Here is a 22,333-nt window from a genome sequence, read left to right as displayed (position 1 = left end):
AAATGCAAATTAAAACTACCATGAGATTCCATCTCACTCCAACAAGGCTGCCATTAATCCAAAAAACACAAAATAATAAATGTTGGAGAGGCTGCGGAGAGATTGGAACTCTTATACACTGCTGGTGGGAATGTAAAATGGTACAACCACTTTGGAAATCTATCTGGCGTTATCTTAAACAGTTAGAAATAGAACTACCATACAACCCAGAAATCCCACTCCTCGGAATATACCCTAGAGAAACAAGAGCCTTCACACAAACAGATATATGCACACCCATGTTTATTGCAGCTCTGTTTACAATAGCAAAAAGCTGGAAGCAACCAAGGTGTCCATCTACGGATGAATGGGGAAATAAATTGTGGTATATTCACACAATGGAATACTACGCACCGATAAAGAACAGTGACGAATCTGTCAAACATTTCATAACATGGAGGAACCTAGAAGGCATTATGCTAAGCGAAATTAGTCAGAGGCAAAAGGACAAATATTGTATAAGACCACTATTATAAGATCTTGAGAAATAGCAAAAACTGAGAAGAACACATACTTTTGTGGTTACGAGGAGGGGAGGGAGGGAGGGAGGGATTGGGTTTTTTATTGATTAATTAGTAGATAAGAACTACTTTAGGTGAAGGGAAGGACAATACTCAATACATGGAAGGTCAGCTCAATTGGACTGGACCAAAAGCAAAGAAGTTTCCAGGATAAAATGAATGCTTCAAAGGTCAGCGGAGCAAGGGTGGGGGTTTGGGGACCATGGTTTAAGGGGACTTCTAAGTCAAGTGGCAAAATAATTTTATTATGAAAACATTCTGCATCCCACTTTGAAATGTGGCGTCTGGGGTCTTAAATGCTAACAAGCGGCCATCTAAGATGCATCAATTGGTCTCAACCCACCTGGAGCAAAGGAGAATGAAGAACACCAAGGTCACACGACAACTAAGAGCCCAAGAGACTGAAAGGGCCACATGAACCAGAGACTTACATCATCCTGAGACCAGAAGAACTAGTTGGTGCCCGGCCACAATCGATGACTGCCCTGACAGGGAGCACAACAGAGAACCCCTGAGGGAGCAGGAGATCAGTGGGATGCAGACCCCACATTCTCACAAAAAACCATACTTAATGGTCTGACTGAGACTAGAGGAATCCCGGCGGTCATGGTCCGCAAACCTTCTGTTGGCACAGGACAGGAACCATCCCCGAAGACAATTCATCAGACATGAAAGGGACTGGAGAGTGGGTGGGAGAGAGATGCTGATGAAGAGTGAGCTAATAATATCAGGTGGACACTTGAGACTGTGTTGGCATCTCCTGTCTGGAGGGGGGATGGGAGGATAGAGAGAGTGGGAAGCTGACAAAATTGTTACAAAAGGAGAGACTGGAAGGGCTGACTCATTAGGGGGAGAGCAAGTGGGAGTATGGAGTAAGATGTATGTAAACTTATATCTGACAGACTGACTTGAATTGTAAACGTTCACTTGAAGCTCAATAAAAGTTAAAAAAAAAATGCAATACTGTGCAACAATAAGTTTGTGATGAGTCTGTGACACATCTCACATCATGGATGAATCTGGAAGGCATTATGCTGAGTGAAGTTAGTTGCAAAAGGACAAATATTGTATGAGACCACTATTATAAGAACTCAAGAAAAGGTTTAAACATGAGAAGAAACCATTCTTGGTTACAAGGGTGGGGTGGGGGAGGGAAAAGGGAATTCACTAACTAGATAGTAGACAAGAATTAGCTCAAGGGAAGGAAAACACAATACAGTGGAAGTCAGCACAACTGTACTAAACCAAAAGCTTAGACTTTTCCTGAACACAACCAAACACTTCAAGGGACTGATTAGCAGGGGCTGGGGTCTGGGGACCATGATTTCGGGGGACATCTAGGTCAACTGGCTTAACAAAGCTTATTAAGAGAATGTTCTGCACCCCATTTTGGTGAGTGGTGCCTGGAGTCTTAAAAGCTTGCAAGTGGCCATCTAAGATGCATCACTTGGCCCAACCTACTTGGAGCAAAGGAGAATGAGAACACCACAGATGCAAGGAAAATGTTAGCCCAAGAAACAGAAATTGCCACATAAACCAGAGAGTTCATTAACCTGAAACCAGAAGAACTAGATGGTGCCCGGCTACCACCAATGACCAGCCTGACGGGAAACACAATAGAGTGTCCCTGACGGAGGAGGAGAAAAGTGTGGAGCAGAGCTCAAATTCAAGTAAAAAGACCAGACTTAATGGTTTGACTGAGGCTGGAGGAACCCCCAAAGCCATGGCCCCTGGATGCTCTGTTAGCCCAAAACTAATACCATTCCCAAAGTCCACTCTTCAGACAAAGATTAGATTGGACTATAAAACAGAAAATAATGCTCGTGAAGAGTGTGCTTCTTAGTTCAAGCAGATACACAAGACCAAATGGGCAGCTTCTGCAAAGAGGCAGGATAAGAAGGCAGGAAGGGCCAGGAACTGGTTGGATGAACATGGGAAACCCGTAGTGGAAAGGGGGAGTGGGCTGTCACATTATAGGGATTGCGACTAGTGTCACATAACAATATGTGCATAAATTTTTGTATGAGAAATTAACTTGAGCCGTAAACCTTAGCCTAAAGCACAGTAAAAAAAAAAAAAATTTAGACAAAGTCAGTAAATTAGTTTTCTCTGACTTTCATAACCAATTACCACATACTTAGTTGCTTAAAACAACACAAATTTATTATCTTAGAGTTCTGTAGGTCAGAAGTCTGACATAGGTCTCACTGCGCTAACCAAGGGCTAATCAAGGTATTGGTATGCAAAGACAGAAGAGCAAAGCTATTCTGAAAGAGGCCAAGAAGTACACAAATAATCAGAAAATGGCAACACAAGCATTTACAAGCATTTATAGGCAGAAGTATTTCAGTATTTTGAAGCTGTTGCAAAGCTAAAACTCATTTCTAAAATATTAATGATTTTTTTCTTTATGTATTATATAACATTCTATTACTCTAAAATTTTCACTGTTACTTTCACTTTACTCAACTTATTTTAACTACTGCAAACATTATTGCCGATATTTCATTTGAAAGTTAAGATTTTTCACTTCCTGTGTGAGTAAGGGAGACTTACAGCCAGATTTTAGCTAGATTAAAGGCTGAATAAATCAGAAGAGATACAACTGGGATGCTCCTTAGAAGCGAGGATAGCGAGGCTTTGACTTGCTTACTTTGGACACATCCTCCAGAAAGACCATAGCTAGAAAAGGACATTACGTTTGGTAAAGTAAAAAGCCAACCAAAATGAGGGAAATCCTCAATGAAATGGATTGAGACAATAGCCACAACAGTGGACTCAAACCTACCAATGATTGCGAGGACGGTGCAGGACCAGGCAGCGTTTCTTTCTGTTATACATAAGGTTACTAGGAGTTGCAGCCAACTTGACAGCAATTAACAACAACAATGTGCCATAACCTTTCTTGTGAAGGGACCTGGGTGTTTCAGGATTGTTTTACGCTCATATCGAGTGAGGCTTGGTAACCCTGAGATCATAAGTGTTCTTCCTTCTGCCTCCCTTTATTTACCTACATATATTCTAGACCTTGTGTGAATTTTTACATCTTGATCTTCTATGTGTTTGTGAGTTCCTCAATTGCAGAACTCTCTTATTTATCATTTGGTACAAAACAGATATCAGGCATTGTCGCAAATGTTATAGCATTGAATTCTGAAAATTAAGTGCTATCTCTTTTACTCTGTCCCAGAGTCGTGGAGTGACTTGCTCAATGCTACTCAAGATGTGGGGCCAGTTCCATCAAATTCTGAAGCCCCTGCCCTTTCCATCCACCCTTCCCCAGTTCTTATTTTGCAAACACATTTCCAGAACATCACCTCTGGGGGAATCATTTAAGCTTGCAGCTATCTAAATACAAACTTAAATCAGGAGATAACCCCACAGGTCTCAGATCACTTACCTTTCCTTAGGAGTACTTGAAGAGGATGACAAACACAACCTTCAAGACACAGCACATCAAGAGAGAACGCTTTTTCACACACACACACACACAAGTCTGCTAACAAAAATAACCATTAAGGTCTGACTGAGACTAGAAGGACCCCAGTGGTCATGGCCCCCAGACCTTCTGTCAGCCCAGGACAGGAACCATTCCCAAAGCTGACTCTTCAGACATGGATTGGACTGGACAATGGATTGGAGAGGGATGCCGGTGAGGAGTGAGCTTCTTGGATCAGGTGGACACTCGAGACTATGTTGGCATCTCCTGCCTGGCGGGGAGATGAGAGGGTAAAGGGGGTTAGAAGCTGGTGAAATGGACACAAAAAAAGAGAGTGGAGGGAGGGAGCAGGCTGCCTCATTACAGGGAGAGTAATTGGGAGTATGTAGCAAGGTTTATATAAGATTCTGTGTGAGAGACTGACTTGATTTGTAAACTTTCACTTAAAGCACAATAAAAATTATATAAAAAAAAAAGCATTAAAACTATGTCAGAAAATTGACCAGTCTAGCTCCTGAAGATGTATTAATCATCCTACTTCTGATCAAAGAAAATAAATTTCTTGTTGTCAAAGTGATCAGGGAATATGAAAGCAAGACATCTGTTTCATTAATAGTATCCTTGCCAGTATGGCCAATTAAATTGTCTCCTTTCCCCCCAACAGATTTAGTTCCAAACACATTACACAAGTTATACTCAGAAAATTTACTGCTAGGAGATCATTTATACTTATTCATCCTAGAATTTCTATTGTAATCTTTTCTATAAAGGAAATTTGCATCATTGTCCTCAATCATTGGACATATTTACTTGCCCATAAAAGAAGCAAATTCCCCCTATTCATGACTTTAGCCAAGATAGCCAATGCCAGCAACCCCAAGAGCAGGTGCAGCTTCCAGCATGCTCTCGGTGCTGGTTACAGCATCAAGAGAAAAGTCTGCGGTAATCGCTGTGAGGGCAGGAATCACGGACTCTCCCAAAAAGCGTTCGCCAGCAGCCTAAAACTGCCAGGTGGAAGTCAGCGAGAGAGCTAGGGCCCTAGGTCCTCCTGCTGAATTGCAGAGTTCAATCAAGGGTGCGCAGTCTCCACAGGGCACAGGTGATTCTAGAGAAAGTCTTCACACATTTCCCCCTATAGTCCATTCACTTTTCTCTCAAATCTCAACACTCCCTCTCTTATTGTTGCCTTCCCAGCTCAGACTCTGAAAATAAACTAGTCGAAATCTGCTAGGACATCAAGGCAAAATGCCATCTCATAAACACCAAGAACAAAATAAAACAGAAAAAAGAACATTTGTTTTAGGGAACTTTACAGTGAAGTTTTTAAAAAACTATAACATCCTATTTACTGTACACAACTTGCTTAAATAAGTTTTCCTCGATAAATAAACACATTAAGAATCTAGCCTTTCTTTGAAATATTCCTTTTCAAATAATAATCAGATACATAAATGTTCATTTTTATTCAATTGAACCAGTGTCTCTAAAATTTAGTCATCAGAATTATTTAGAAAGCTTCCAAAAATTCAGATTCCTGGTCCTCCACCTAAATCTTATGACTCAGAATCATCAAAAAAGTGCCAGAGAATCTGAATTTTTACGAGATAGTGATCATTGGACAAGTTCGGTAACAGTGAATTATGCAAATATTTGTGTGTGTGTGTTCTGTTATATGCCTAGTGTTATATTGGGCCCTGTAGTTAATATAAAATGAGAATACCCATGGCTCATATTATGGGAAAAAAAAAATGGAAGCATTTGAAATTTAGTAGGAGAAATTAGACAAGAAAACAGTTATACGATAAGGCCGAATATAGCAAATATCATGAAAGTGTTTTTACCGAGATAGATCTAGAGTTAAAGGAAGGAAGAATCACATCAGGTCATGGAGGGGTGTAAGGCAAAGCTTTAAAGAATATTTTTCATTTGAGGTAGGCTTTACAAAAGTATAACCTTGATAAAGAAACCAAAAAACCAAACCCAGTGCCGTCATGTCCATTCCAACTCATAGTGACCCTATAGGACAGAGTAGAACTGCCCCATAGCATTTCTGAACTGCCGACTCATTGGTTAGCAGCTGTAGCACTTAACCACTACGCCACCGGGGTTTCCCATGACCTTGAGAGGAATCAGAAAACGCAAAGGCATGGAGACATAAAAATCCACTATACGAGTGAGAAATTGGTGGCATATAGTTTGTGCTCTACTAATAACCTAAAGGTTGTCAGTTCAAACCCACACATCAGTACTGCAGAAGAAAGGCCTGGAGATCTGATTCCATAAAGATTACAGCCAAGAAAACCCTATGGAGAACATTTACTGTGCAACACATGGCATCTCCATGAGTCGGAATCAAAGGCAACAGGTTTGTTTTTCACTTTGGATAGGGAGTCACCAGACCAAAGGTTGGAAATCAGAACTGGTGCCCAACTTGGAGATTATGGGATGTACATGGTATATTTATTTTTACAAGAGATGAATGAGATCAGTGAACTCAGACATGTGGTGAGCTGGTGATAATATGCTCAGAAATGCATTTCAGATACATGAATTTGGAAGTAATATTTACAGTGGGACTGAAGAAGTGAGAAATTGAAGGAGATTGGGGTGTTTGCAATGTAGTACACGAAAAGTAATGAATGTGGTGCATCTTACAGTGGAAGTGAAAAGGAAATAATAGATGGAACAGACATTGCAGGGAAAAATTCCAGAGAACTTAGCCTCCGATTGTGTGTGAAACACATGATGTCAAAGGCGGAGGAGTAGTCGAGCACATGTCGAGAAAAGGGAACTTCTGGGATCATGGGATACTGTGCGTAAGAATTGGGAAAGGAAAGTAGTTTTTGTTCAAAGTTACACACAAAAAGATATTAAGGATAAAACATTTTACTTTTTATTTTGGAAATAAATATGAAGCATACAACTGTCAAAAACAAAAAACAGGGAAAATATCAATAAATATTAATGAAAGTGTTTTTTTAAACATGTTGGTTTTCTGTTATTTCATATTGTGAAGATGAAAGTGGAAACATCAGAAGCAAAACCACATCCTCTGCAACCTCATCTCTTGCTAATCTCCACACATTCCAGCCACACTGGCCTGCTTGCTGGTTTCCAACAAGTCATGCATGGTGCCCCGGCCCACCGCTCAGGGCCTTTGCACTAACTGTTCTCTCAGCCTGGGAGTCTCTTCACCCAGATAGCCACGTGGCCAACTCCTCACATCCTTTGAGACTTTGTTTGAATGTTGCTCTATCAGTGAGGTTTTGTTGTCGTTAGTTGCCATCAATCCCAACTCACGGCTAGCTCATGTGTGTAGAGTAGAACTGCTCTATAGGGTTTTCAAGGCTGTGATCTCTTGGAAGCAGATCACCAAGCCTTACTTCCAAGGCATCTCTGGGTGGTTTGAACTGCCAGTCTTTCAGTTCATCAGTTAATAATGCATCACTTAACCATTTGCGCCACCCAGGGATTCCTCCATGAGGCCTGTTGTTGTTGTTGTCAGGTGCCATCAAGTAGATTTTTAACTGCTAGTGACATGATGTGACAGAGTAGAACTGCCCCATAGGAATGTCTTGGCTGTAATCCTCACGGAAGCAGATTTCCAGGTCGTTTCTCCCATGGAGCCACTGGGCGGGCTCAAACTGTCAACTTCTTTGTTAGCAGCTGAGAGCTTAACCACTGTGCCACCACGGCTCCTTAAATGAGGCCTACCTTGACTAAAAGCAAAAAAAAAAAAAAAAAAATCTGTTACTATCAAGTCAATTCTGACTCATGGTAATCCCACTGACAACCTATTTAAAATTGCAACCCATCTTGCCCACCCTGCACTTCTGATTCCTGTTACCTTACTCTACTTTTTTCTTGTACTTGTCATCTTTAAACACGTTACATATGATATACTTATTTACTGTCTATCTCCCATCACTAAAAGTTAAGTCCTAGAGGGGCACGGATATAGTCAGTTACGTTCATTGCTACATCCTACACTTAGAACAGTACCTGGCACGTAACGGGTGCTCAGTAATTAACTGCAGAGAGAAGGTTGGGTCAAGGTGGTGGAATAGTCTCTCTTACAACAAAGATCCCCCAAAAAACAAGTGAATCGTATATATATGACAATCTAGATACCCTAATCATCAAAGATAAATCTGAAGAACCAGGCTGAGAGGCAGGTGGAAGGAGGCATAATTCAGAAACAATGAAAATGGGGAATTATGGATCACCAGTATCCTGCTAGCTAATTCTGACAGTGCACACAGGTCAAAGCAAGCAGCAACTTCACAAGCTGAAACCCTTCCCATCTGGTGCACCCAAGCAGCAGCGAATCTGCACGCACCTCCAGAACCAAAAAGGAGTGACGCCAGACCTGTGAAAGTTAAGTACAAGTTCCCACCATGCTCATTGGTACCATAACCCTTATCACCACCAGAGCTCCATGGCCGAGGAGCACTCCCTTCCCCTCATCCACCCCTTTCCCACTTAAACACCAGTCCCGAGGCATTCAACGACGCAACACCCCCTAAGCCAGGAACTCACAGCTGGATCATGAGGCACCAGCTCCTTTGCCTAGCCACTGATATAGGGGGTCCACAGACCTGCAGCACCCTTCACCCCCACCTCAGTGCCTTGCGAGCCAGTCTAACACCGCATGCCCTCATTAGGACAATAGGGAAGGGCATTCACCTGAACGCTATTTTCACCTACAGCAGCCAAGTTGGAGTTGTGGATTTGTGACATTCGACACAATCTACCCCCTAATAAGGCACCTCACCCACCCACACCAGGGGCCTGAGGGCCAGCGATACTACCCACTCCATCTAGCCACCTATGACAGGGGCCTGAGAATTAGTGGTGCCTCCCAATCCCAGTCAATGGCATTGGGCACCCAAGGACTGGCTGCACTACCCCCCACCACCACTATGCGCACTAATGGTCAGGGGCACGCCTTCCATTCAGGCACCTTGGGGGCAGCTGAAAGCCCCCTGCCTTGCCCAACACATAGCCTCCCACTGAAACCGGAGACCTATGCCTGCCCCAAACACCCCTATGCAGCCCTGCCCAACTAAGACTGTAGATGAAAGTCTCTGCATCACACCCTTGGTGATCAACGACCCGGCCATCTGCACCACAAACTGCACCCCCACAAGAACAGTGAACAGGTCCTGGGCTTGCACACCTAGTAGCTGCTCTGATCACCTGGAGACAGGAGATGAGAGCTTCAACGATGCCCAGCCTATTCGGACATATCAGAACAAAACAAAAACGCAGGACACAGTAAATTAAAATACAATAAATAAATGTAATAACTTACTGATGACTGAGAGACAACAGTCAATATCAAATCACATAAAGAAGCAGGACTAGATAGCTCCAGCGAGTGACCAAAATAAAGAACTACAAAACCTCCCAGAGGAAGATAAGGAAATGGAACTACCTGATAAAGAATTCAAAACAATAATATACAGAACTCTCCAAGAGATCAGAGAAAGATCAGGCAAAACACAGACCATACCAAGGAGCACATAGACAAAGCAACAGAAGAACTCAGAAAAACAGTACAAGAACACAATGACAGAATAAAAAGGCTGCTAGAAATGATACAGAGACAGCAACTAGAAATCTAAAAGTTTAACAATAAAATTTCAGAATTAGACAACTCAATAGAGGTCATAGGAGCAGAATTGAGACAATGAAAATGAGAATTAGTGAGACTGAAGATAAATCCTGTCATGGATTCAACTGTGTCCCCCCAAAATATCTGTCAACTTGGCTAGGCCATGATTCCCAGTATTGTGTGATTGTCCACTATTTTGTCATCCAATGTGATTTCCCCATGTGTTGTAAAACCTACCTCTAAGATGTTACTGAGGCAGGATTAGAGGTAGTTATGGTAATGAGGCAAGACTCAACCTACAAGATTAGGTTGTGTTTTAAGTCGATCTCTTTTAAGATATAAGAGAGATGCAAGCGGAGAGACATGGGGACCTCATACCACCACAAAAGCAGTGCTGGGAGCATAACACATCCTTTGGACCTGGGGTTCCTGTGCTGAGAAGTGCTAAGACAAGGGGAAGGCTGATCACAAGGACCTTCCCTCAGAACCAACAGAGAGAGAAAGCCTTCCCCTGGAGCTAGAGCCCTGAATTCAGACTTTAAGCCTCCTAAACTGTGAGAAAATAAAATTCTCTTTGTTAAAGCTATCCACTTATATTTCTATTATAGCACCACTAGCTAACTAAGACAAACCCCTTGACATCAATTTGTTTGAGGAAAAATCAGAAAAAAGAACAACAGCAACAACAACAAAAAAAAAAAATGAAGAAACCTGAGAATTATCTAGGATACTATCAATGGGAAAAACTTATGAGTGATCAGGGTACCAGAAGGGGGGTAGGGGAGAAGGATGACAGAAAACACAGAGAGAATTGTTGAAGATGTGCTGGCAGAAACTTCCCTAATATCACAAAAGATGAGAAGATATCTATCCAAGAAGCTCAACGAATACCATATAGGATAGACCCCCCAAAAAAGTCACCAAGACATCATAATCAAACATGATAAAACCAAAGACCAAGAAAGAATCCTGACAGTGGCTAGAGATAAACAAAAAGTCACCTACAAAGGTGAATCAATAAGACTAAGCTCAGATTACTCAGGAGAACCACGCAGGCAAGAAGGCAGTGGGATGACATATATAAAGCCCTAAGGGAAAAAAATTGCCAGCCAAAAACTATATTCCCAACAAAATTGTCTTTCAAATACGGTGGCAAAATTAAGTCATTTCCAGATAAACAGGAATTAAGGGCATCTGTAAAAACCAGAAGAAAATTACAAGAAATATTAAATGGCATCCTCCAGTTAGAGAACCAACAACATCAGACAACAATACAAGCCTAGGACACAGGACAGATCAACCAGATATCAACCCAGATAGGGGATTCACAAAAGCAAATCAAAGCTAAAACACTGAAAATAGGGAACCAGAGACAACAATATGTAAATGATGACAACATCAAAACAAAAAAGGAAATAAAAGGTGTAATTATAGAACTTACATATGGGAAGGAAGTCAAAGCAATATAAAGAAATAAAAGACTGCTTTAAACTTAAAAAAACAGAGGAAAATTTCAAGGCAACCAGAAAGGAAGCTAACAAACCTACTAAATAAAAAAGATGAAAAACATAAAGACAGCAATCACAAACCAACAATAATGAAAGAGATGAAAAGAAAATACATAAACAAAAAGAACTCAGCACAGGAAATTAAGCTGAACAAAGAAACTGTCAATGCTACAAAAAAGAAAAGAAAAAAATACATCAAAATGACAGCAGTAAACTCAGACCTATCAATAATTACCTGAATGTTAATGGTCTAAATGCACCAGTAAAGAGACAGAGAGTTGCAGAATAGATTAAAAGAACATGATCCATCTATGTGCTGTCTACAAGAGATGCACCTTAGACACAAAAACACAAATTCAGACTCAAAGGATGGAAAAAAATATATCAAGCAAACAATAACCAAAAAAGATCAGGTGTAGCAATATTAATCTCCAAAAAATTAGACTTTGAAGTAAAATCCACCACAAAGAATAAGGAAGAACACTACATAATGACTAAAGGGTCGATACATAAGGAGGACATAACCATAATAAATACATATGCACCCAATGGCAGGCCCCCAAAATACATAAAACTAACAGCACTGAAAAGAGACATAGACAGTTCCACGATACTAGTAGGAAACTTCAACACATCACTTTCAGTGAAAGACAGAACATCCAGAAAGAAACTCAATAAAGATACAGAAGATTTAAATGCCACATTCAAGCAACTCAATCTCATACACATATACAGAACATTTCACCCAATAGCAGCAAAGTATACATTCTTTCCAATGCACATGGAACATTCACCAGAATAGACTACATTTTAGATCATGAAGCAAGTCTTAACAAAATCCAAAACATCAAAATAATACAAAGCATCTGCTGTGATAGAAATCAATAACAGAAAACAGCAAGGAAAAAAAATCAAGGACATGGAAATTGAACAATACATTGCTTCAAAACAACCGTGTAATACAAGAAATCACAATGGAATTAAAAAATTCATAAACTCAAATGAGAATGAAAACACATCTGTCACGGATTGAATTGTGTCCTCCCAAAATATCTGTCAACTTGGCTAGGTCACGACTCCTAGTATTGTTTGATTGTTTACGGTTTTGTCACTCAATGTGATTTCCCTATGTTTTGTAAATCCTATCACTATGATGTAATAAAATGGATTAGCAGCAGTCATATTGATGAGATCTACAAGATTAGATAGTGTCTTAAGCCAATCTCTTTTGATATATGAAAGACAGAAGTGAGCAGAGAGACAGGGGGACCTCATACTACTAACAAAGCAGTGCTGGGAGCACAGCATATCCTTTGGATCTGAGGTTCCTGTGCTGAGATGCTCCCAGACCAGGGGAAGACTGATGCATCACAAGGACCTTCCTCCAGAGCCAACAGACAGAGAAAGCCTTCCCCTGGTGATGGCACCCTAAATTTGGACTTCTAGCCTACTGGAGTGTGAGAGAATAAACGTCTCTTTGTTAGAGCCATTTACTTGTGGTATTTCTGTCATAGCAGCACTAGATGACTAAGACAACATGTTACCAAAACTTCTGGGACACAGAAAAAGCAGTGCTTAGAGGACAATTTATAGCAGTAAATGCACACATCCAAAAAGAAGAAAGAGCCAAAATCAAAACATTAACCCTACAACTCCAACGAATAGAAACAGAGCAGCAAAAGGAGCCCTCAGGCACCAGGAGAAAGAAAATAATAAAGGTTACAGCAGAAATAAATGAAAGAGAGAATAGAAAAACAATTGAAAGAATCAACAACACCAAAAGTTGGTTCTTTGAAAAGATCAACAAAATCAGCAAACCTTTGGCCAAACCAACAAGAGAAAAACAGGAGAGGAAGCAAATAACCCAAATATGAGACAGGTGATATCACAAAGGAACCCAAGTGAAATAAAAAGAATCATTACAGAATTCAATGAAAAATTGTACTCCAATAAATTTGAAAACCTAGCTGAAATGTACAAATTTCTAGAAATATACTACCCAGTAAACTAACAAAATCTGAGGTAGAAAAACTAAACAGACCCATAACTAAAGAAGAGATTGAAGAAGTAAAAAAAAAAAAAAACTCCCAACAAAAAAAAAAAGCCCTGGCCCAGATGGCTTCACTAGAGAATAATACCAAATTGTCAGAGAAGACCTAACATCAACACAACTGAAGCTATTTCAGAGCACAGAAAAGGAAGGAATACTCCTGAAATCATTTTATAAACCAGCATAACACTGATATCAAAACCAGGCAAAGACACCACAAAAAAAGAAAACTACAGACCAATGTCCCTTATGAACATAGATGCAAAAATTCTGAGCAAAATTCTAGCCAGTAGAATTCAACAACATACAAAAAAAAAAAAAATACATCACAACTATATGGGATTCATACCAGGTATGCAGGGATGGTTCAACATTAGAAAATCATCAACATAATCCACCACATAAATAAAACAAAATAACCACATGATCTTATCAATCAACTTCGAAAAAGCATTTGTCAAAGTCCAACACCCATTCCTGAAAAATACCACTCAGCAATATAGGTAATAGAAGGTAAATTCCTCAAATAATAAAGGGCACTTACAAAGCCAACAGCCAACATCATTCTAAATGGAGAGAGACTGAAAGTGTTCCCCTTGAGAATGGAAACCAGACAAGGATGTCCTTTATCACCACTCTTATTCAACATTGTGCTGGAAGTCCTAGCTAGAGCAACAAGGCTAGAAAATGAAATGAAAGGCATCCAAATTGGTAAGAAAAAGGTAAAACCATCCCTATTCACAGATGATATGGTTTTATACACAGAAAACCCCAAAGAATCTACAAGAAATCTACTGGAACTAATGGAAGACTTCAGAAAAGTAGCAAGAAAAAAGATTAACATAAAACATCAGTTGGGTTGGCCCAGGATGGGAACCATTCCCAAAGCCAACTCTTCAGACAGGGATTGGACTGGACAACGGATTGGAGAGGGATGCTGGTGAGGAGTAGGCTTCTTGGATCGGGTGGACACTTCAGACTATGTTGGCATCTCCTCCCTAGAGGGAAGATGAGAGGGTAGAGGGGCTTAGAAGCTGGCAAAATGGACAAGAAAAATAGAGTGGAGGGAGGGAGCGGGCTGTCTCATTAGGGGGAGAGCAATTAGGAGTATATAGCAAGGTGTATCTAAGTTTTCGTGTGAGAGACTGACTTGATTTGTAAATTTTCACTTAAAGCACAATAAAAATTAAAAAGAAAATCTGTTGGATTTCTCTACACCAACAAAGAGAACCGTTTACAATTGCTCCCAAGAAGATAAAGTACTTAGGAATAAATCTAACCAGGGATGTAAAAGCCCTATACAAACAAAACTACAAAACAAGAAACCAAAAGAGACTTACATAAGTGGAAAAACATACCATACTCATGGATAGGAAGACTCAACATTGTGAAAATGTCAATTCTTCTCAAAGGTATCTACAGATACAATGCAATTCCAATCCAAATTCCAACAGCATTCTTCAATGCGATGGAGAAACAACTCACCAACTTTATATGGAAAGAGAAGAGCCCCTGGATAAGGAAAGCATTACTGAAGAAGAAGAACAAAGTGGGAGGCCTCACGCTACTTGATTTTAGAACCTATTATACAGCCACAGTAGTCCAAACTGCCTGGTACTGGTACAACAACCAACAACAGATATATAGGCCAAAGGAACAGAATTGAGTATCCAGACGTAAATCCATCCATCTATGAGCAACTGATATTTGACAAAGGGTCAAAGTCTGTTAAATGGGGAAAAGACAGTCTCTTTAACAAATGGTGCTGGCATAACTGGATGTTCACCTTTAAAAACATGAAACAAGACCTATACTCATGTCATATGCAAAAACTGACTCAAAATAGATCAAAGGCCTAAATATAAAATCTAAAACAATAAAGATCATGGAAGAAAAAATAGAGACAATGCTAGGGATCCTATTATATGGCATAAATAGGATACAAATCTTAACTAACAATGCACAAACTCCAGAAGAGAAACTAGATAACTGGGAGCTCTTAAAAATTAGACACTTACGCTCATCAAAAGACTTCACCAAAAGAGTAAACAAGAGAACTACAGACTAGGAAAAAAATTTGTGCTACAACATATCCCACAAGGGTCTAATCTCTAAAATCTACAAGATACTGCCACACCTCAACAACAAAAATACAAATAATCCAATTAAAAAATGGGCAAAGGACATGAAGAGATACTTCACCAAAGAAGGTGGCTAAGAGACACATGAGGAAATGCTCCTGATCAGTAGCCATTAGAGAAATGCAAATCAAAACTACATTGAGATACCATCTCACCCTGACATTACTGGCAATAATCAAAAAAACACAAAATAACAAATGTTGGAGAGGTTTTGGGGAGATTGGAACTCTTATGCACTGCTGGTGGATAAGTAAAATGGTACAATCACCATGGAAAATGATATGGCACTTCCTTAAAAAGCTAAAGATAGAAATACCATAGGATTTAGCAATCCCACTTCTAGGATATATCCTAGAAAAATAAGAGTTGTCACACGAATAGCCATATGCACACCCATGTCACTGCAGCACTATTCACAATAACAAAAAAGAAACGACCTAAATGCCCATCAACAGATGAATGAATAAACAAATTATGGAATGGAATACCACGCAATGACAAAGAACAATGATGAATCCATGAAATACCTCACAACATGGATGAATCTGGAGGGCATTATGCTGAGTGAAATAAGTCAGTCATAAAAGGACAAATATTGTATGAGACCACTATGATAAGAGCTCAAGAAAAGGTTTACACACAGAAAAGAGCATTCTCTGATGGTCACCAGCATGGGGAGAAAGGGGGGAGGGGAATCACTAACTAGATAGTAAACAAGTGTCAATTTCGGTGAAGGGAAAGACAAAACACAATATAGGGGAAGTCAGATCAACTGGACCAAAGCAAAAGCATAGAAGTTTCCTAGACTCATCCAAAGACCCCTAGACTGGGTAGCTGGAGCTGGGGTCTGGGGACCATAGTCTTGGGGACATCTAGGTCAATTAGCATAATATAGTTCATAAAGAAAATATTCTACATCCCATTTCCACGTGTAGTGTCTGGGGTCTCAAAATCTTGCATGCAGCCAACCAAGATGTTGGTCGCATCCTATCCGGAGCAAAGGAGAATTAAGAAAACCAAAGACACAAGAAAAATATCAGCCCAAGGGACTAAAGAACTACATGAATCACAGACTCCAACAGTCTGAGACCAGAAGAACTAGATGGTGCTCAGCTACCACCACCAACCGCTCTGACAGGGATCACAACAGAGAGTCCCAGACAGAGTTGGAGAAAAATGTAGAACAGAATTCAAATTCAAAAAAAAGGTGAGACTTAGTGGTCGGACAGAGACTGGAGGAATCCCCCAAACTATGGTCCCTGGACACTCTGCTAACCCAGAACTGAAACCATTCTCTAGGCCAATTTTCAGACAAAACGTAGACAGGCCTATAAAACAAAAAATAACACATGTGAGGAACTTGCTTCTTAGTTCAATCAAATATAGGAGACCAAATGGGCAACTCCTGTCCAAAAGTGAGGCAAGAAGGCAGGAAGGGACAGCAACTGGAGGAATGGACACAGGGAACCCAAGGTAGAACGAGGGAGCATGCCGTCACATTGTAGGGATTGCAATCAATGTCACAAAACAGTATGTGTACACATTTTTGAATGAGAAATTAACTTGAGCTGTAAACCTTCACCTAAAGTGCAATAAAAAATGGATAATTAACTGCAAATGAATGAATGAGGAGAGAGAAAAAAATCCAAAAGAGTGACAAAGAACTATAGGGAAAAGAGAGTCTGAGGAGATCATGGGAAACGAAGATTCTGAGTGTGAAAGAAAAAGAATGAAACATACTACAAGATAAAAGGATAAAGAAATAAAAGGAGGAAAGAAGAAAAACACCATGACTAGTTTTTTCACGCTATGTTCTTCTCAAGTGTTGTCATTTAAATTCTAATGTGAGCTAAAATTTTTCTAACTCTAAGAAGCAAAAAAAAATTTTTTTTTAGAGAGTATCTATTTTTAGGGTTTTTTTTGGCAATCATTTAATGCAAATTAGGGATAAAAATGATGCAGTTCAAAATAACAAAGAACTAAAATGAAGAATGAGAAAGTATGGAAATTTTTTTCCTGGTTGGAAAAGAATTTCAATTTGATAATTGAATCTATCCTCTTTGTCCTATATTGTACTTTTTAATGCTTCAAAAAAGAGTTAAAAGGACCTGAAATGTTAAAATATGGAAACCATTCTTGATATGAGCAGAAATAGTGCCAAAAGCAGACAAGCCAGGCTGGGAAAAGACTGAGTTAAGAGAGGTACACTCTCCCCCAGCACAGAAACCTCAGTAATCAAGATACCTTTAATATTCATATTCAATGTTTTTTAAAATCAAAATTAATGCAAAAAATCCACGGTGAACAGAATAGCAAAATTTTAAATAAAGACAAGCTGCTTTTTGTTTTACAATCCTGCATTACTGTGCACAAAATATTGGACAACATGGGGCTTTATGTATAGTTTTCTTTTTGTTTGTCTGTTTGCTTACAGAGCTTTTATTAGCTCCTTCCTCTTAGTCCAAAAAATTGGAGGGATATTTTGATAAGTGTACATAGAGGCCCACATTTTTCCTTTTTCCTCAGACCCCATTATGGCTTCACAGAGCAGGGAGGGCAGGCTCTGCATGGAAAAAGGAGAGCTTAGATACTTTTTTTTTTTTTTTTAGATACTTAGCACAACTGATTTTGAGGTCTGAGCCCTCAAGCAGATACCACCTTTTAAAATCAAACCAAATCCTTTGTTGTATTTAATTACCTAATTTCTTTTTTTGGTACTCCTAACATGTAATTTCTGCATGGTCACTATAAATGTACATACTTTTTGGTCATACAGAAAGCTCAAAATACCAAACCAACTATTTGGGAATACGAGGTTTTTGACAACATGAACCCAGTCTAAAGTAGGGCTGATGGAGGCTTATAAATAGTTCCCATCAACGAATGCACTTAAATCCACAGAAATCAAACTAATAGATTTGGCTATTCTTCTGCCAATAGTTTATATGCTGAAATGGAACTTAAAATGAGCTTTTCCGGGCAAATCTGCAGCATAGAAAAATGATTGATCTTTTTGCATGATATATTTATGCAAATATTAATCAACAGCTTTTGATAAAGAAAAGTGTAGCACATGCTTAAGCAAACATGCACACATGTCTTTAAAAAATATTTTAAATACAAGCAGCTTTATGGAAATTCTCAAGAGATTTTCCAAATGTTAGCAATTACATTCTTAAAGGAAGACTGGCCTCCATAAATTAAATAAATACAGGGTTTTTGGGTTTTTTTTAGTACTTGTGATTGTGCACACAGATGTCAAAATATGTTCATACCAATAATTAGGAAAATAAGCAAAATGCTGGGGACACAAGAACTAAAAGAAATCGAGTTAACCAGAAAAAAAAAAAAAAGATTGGAAAAAAATCTGTGTATCATTTCCTCTTCTCCTTTGTATTTCCATTTTAATGTAAGTTTTTTTTTTTTTTACTGAAGGATTGCTTTCATAAGAGCCTAACGTGTGGACATCTGTATACTACAAAGCTGGGAAGGGACAGGGTATAATAATAACTACCATTTGTTAAGCATCTGCTTTGCACTAGAACATCTGCTAGGCTACATTTATTACTTTACAAAGTAGGCAATTCTTATCATTCACGGAGAGATTAAAGAAGTCATCTAGGTTACAGAAGCAATAGTTACAGAACCTACTTCCTTGGGCTACTGTGAGAATTAAATGGTTTAATACATGGAAAATGGTCCTGGTGGCACAACGGTTAAGCGCTCAGCTGCTAACCAAAAGGTCAAGGATTCAAATCCACCAGCCTGGGGAAAGGTCCTGGCAATCTGCTCCCGTAAAGACTACAGCCTAGGAAACCCTATGGGGCAGTTCTACTCTGTCCTATAGGGTCACTATGAGTTAAAAATTGACTCCATGGCACGCAACAACAACAATAATACGTGGAAAGCATTTAAAACAGTGTCTGGCATATAATAAGTAAATATAAAAATATATATATATAGACCATTATTATTATGTCATGAAGAGACTGGCACGTATCTCATTTTCACTAAAATATAATTTAACACAGTAAAATGTTTTCCATTTCTATATACTTCTCACATTCCTAGTATTACTGATTCATAGAAGCAAATTTTTCATAAAATTACCACTGGAATCTGAAACTGAGTTGCCACCAGGGTTTCCTCTTTATTACTAGAGTAGGTAAATCATATAATGCCATTTACAAGTTCGGCCTGTCTATTTGTATAGGTGTGTGGCCTGTGCCCTATCACACAGCATACCTGAGGATTGTCTCTATGTGTGTGTAAATGTGTCACAGTCCATGGCAAGGCTTCACTCTCTCCTTCCCTACGAGGAGAGAGAACCAGTTTCAGACAGCCTCAGCCAGGTTTTCTTACTAAACTCTTTCATTTCAGAAAATGTAGTTGTCTTAAAAAAAAAAAAGTTATTTTTGTTAACATGCAACAAGTTTATTGTTATATTTAAATAAAAAGAAATACATATTTTAAAATTTTTTCAGTTTTAATTTTTTTCTTTTTATTTGTTTTTAAATTGTGCTTTAGGTGAAAGTTTACAGCTCAAGTTAATTTCTTATATAAAAATTTATATACATATTGTTTTGTGACATTAATTGCAGTCTCCATAATGTGACAGCACACTCCCCTTTTCTACAACCCAGTTCCCTGTGTCCATTTGACCAGTTCCTGTCCCTTCCTGCCTTCTCATCCTGCCTCCGGCCAGGAGTTCCCCATTTGGTCTCTTTTATCTGATTGAACTAAGAAGCACAAACCTCATAGTGTTATTTTTTGTTTTATAGTCCTGTCTAATCTTTGTCTGAAGAGCGGGCTTCAGGAATGGTTTCATTTCTGTGTTAATTTCTAATATCTAACATCTAATATCAATAGATATAACCCACATAAACAAGAGCTTATTGGGGAAATGTCGATGTTTTTGAGAGTGTAAAGGGATTCAGAGACAAAATGTTTTAGAACAGCTGCTGCTATAGGCGCTATTAACTGTACTTCTTATGGGTAACCTGAGGCTTGGCTTTATCCAGCCCATAGTAACACCATAGCTACCTGACGTGGAAGGAGCCCTGGTGACACAGCGGTTAAATACTCAGCTGCTAACCAAAAGATCGACGGCTCGAACCCATCAGCTGCTGTGCAGGCGAAAGATGTGGCAGTCTGTTTCCATAAAGATTACAGCCTTGGGAACCCTATGGGGCAGTTCTACTCTGTCCCACGGGGTCGCTATGAGTAGGAATCAACTCGTGAGCAATGGTTTGGTTAGTTTTTAACTAGTCTGGGGTATAAGTGAGTGTGTGTGTGTGTGTATGTGTGTGTACCCTTTGCCTGTCCCATGCATGTCTGTGTGCCCCTGAATACATAGAAAATGTATGCTGTGGAAATTAATCACAGCACTCCAGTGCACAGTGCTTCATGTACTTTATTTTACATCCTCCTTCAAAAACAGCCCACAGGGCCGCTATGAGTTAGAATCAACTTGATGGCAATGGGTTTGGTTTGCTTTTTGGTTTTCCACAGACTTAAGAGGTAAATACTATAATTTTCCCATTTGGCAGATGAGAAAATTAAGACATAAAAAGGAAAGGAATATGCAGTGATGAAAGTATAAATAATGAATCAGAAATAGGCAGAAAGTCTATCTTCACCCAGAAGAAGAATTTTTTTCTGTGAGATGGAAAAATTAAGAAAAAGTGGTATGATAAAAATAGAGCAAGTCTAAAGGTAAACAATCAAACAACGACTCCTGTTGTATGATCTTGGGAAATCACTGAACTCCATCTGTACGTATGGACAGTAATATTCGAACTACCTCTGTCCTTTAGGTAAGGATCAAAACACATGCAAATGTTTATAGAGAATTCTTCAAGCTGTGAAATACAGAGGTAATTAATAATGATGGCATATTGTACATGGTCAGCACTGTAATTATGCATTTATAATTATCTTCACAGTTACTCAGCTTAGAAGAACTTTCAACTTGTTAGATCGATAATTTTTTAATGTCAAGTGCACTATTTTTGAGTGTTTTGGTTTTTTTCTAGCTTGGATTCTCAGTCCAATTAGCTTGAAATCATGATATGTGTTAAACTAATTGTTGGCAATGTGTTTGAACATCATTGCTAATTACTGGCACTTTCATGAATCAAAAAAAAAAAAAAAGGCAAAATTTGTTTCATCACCTGGGAAACAGAAGAGATTTTCAGGATTATACTACGGCCTTATGCTTTGTAAATGAGTAGAGATAACCCCAATCACAGAACTTTTCAAAAAAGCTATTCATTTAAACACAAACTCTCTTGTGGGGTGTCATGAAAGGAAGGCCAGGAAAAAAAAAAAAAATGCTTTCCAAGCATTTCCTTGTAGTTTGTTGACTTGAGGATTAAATTATGAAATAGAATTGGTCATGGTTTACTTTTCCTCTTTAGAGTATGTGTGTGTGTGTGTTTATCAAGCCAGGAACCAGCAATCTGTTTGCAAATGGAACGTCACCAAGCCACCCTTGAGCTTTTACCAGGAGCTCTCCATTTACCAAGTCTGGCAGCAACCACGGTGGGGGTGTCTGTGTTTACAACTCTTGGCAAGGATCTGTCACCTGAGCTAGTCTGAGACCAGCTCAGGAGAACTCACACAATCGTCAAGGGTGATACTAATTTGGTTTAGCTTGGAAAGTTGAGAAAATTAAAGAGGCTTGAATTTTTACCACTAGCTGTGACATCAAAGGTAAATACCACCACTCTCTGCTCCTCTGTAAAATGTGATTAATAATAAAGTATACTAAACAAAATACAATCTTTATTTTGTAAAAAAAGGGGCGTTTTGAAATTCTGAAGGTAAGCAATAGAAATACTACTATTCATTAATAGTCATTGTAATTTCTATCACAGTCTTGAATAGACCTGTTTCAGGAAAAATGTGCACTGTGAAATCTGTCTTGTGCTGTCTTTGAGATTCAGTAGCATCAGTAAGACAAAATAGCTGGGAAATAGTGTAAGACAATCCATAAAAGAGAATAGATTTATGACAC

This window comes from Elephas maximus, chromosome 4 (assembly GCF_024166365.1).
Source record: "Elephas maximus indicus isolate mEleMax1 chromosome 4, mEleMax1 primary haplotype, whole genome shotgun sequence".
In the NCBI taxonomy this organism is placed as follows: Eukaryota; Metazoa; Chordata; class Mammalia; order Proboscidea; family Elephantidae; genus Elephas; species Elephas maximus.
The sequence above is the reverse complement of the archived record's forward strand: the minus strand, read 5'-3'. Positions refer to the sequence as shown.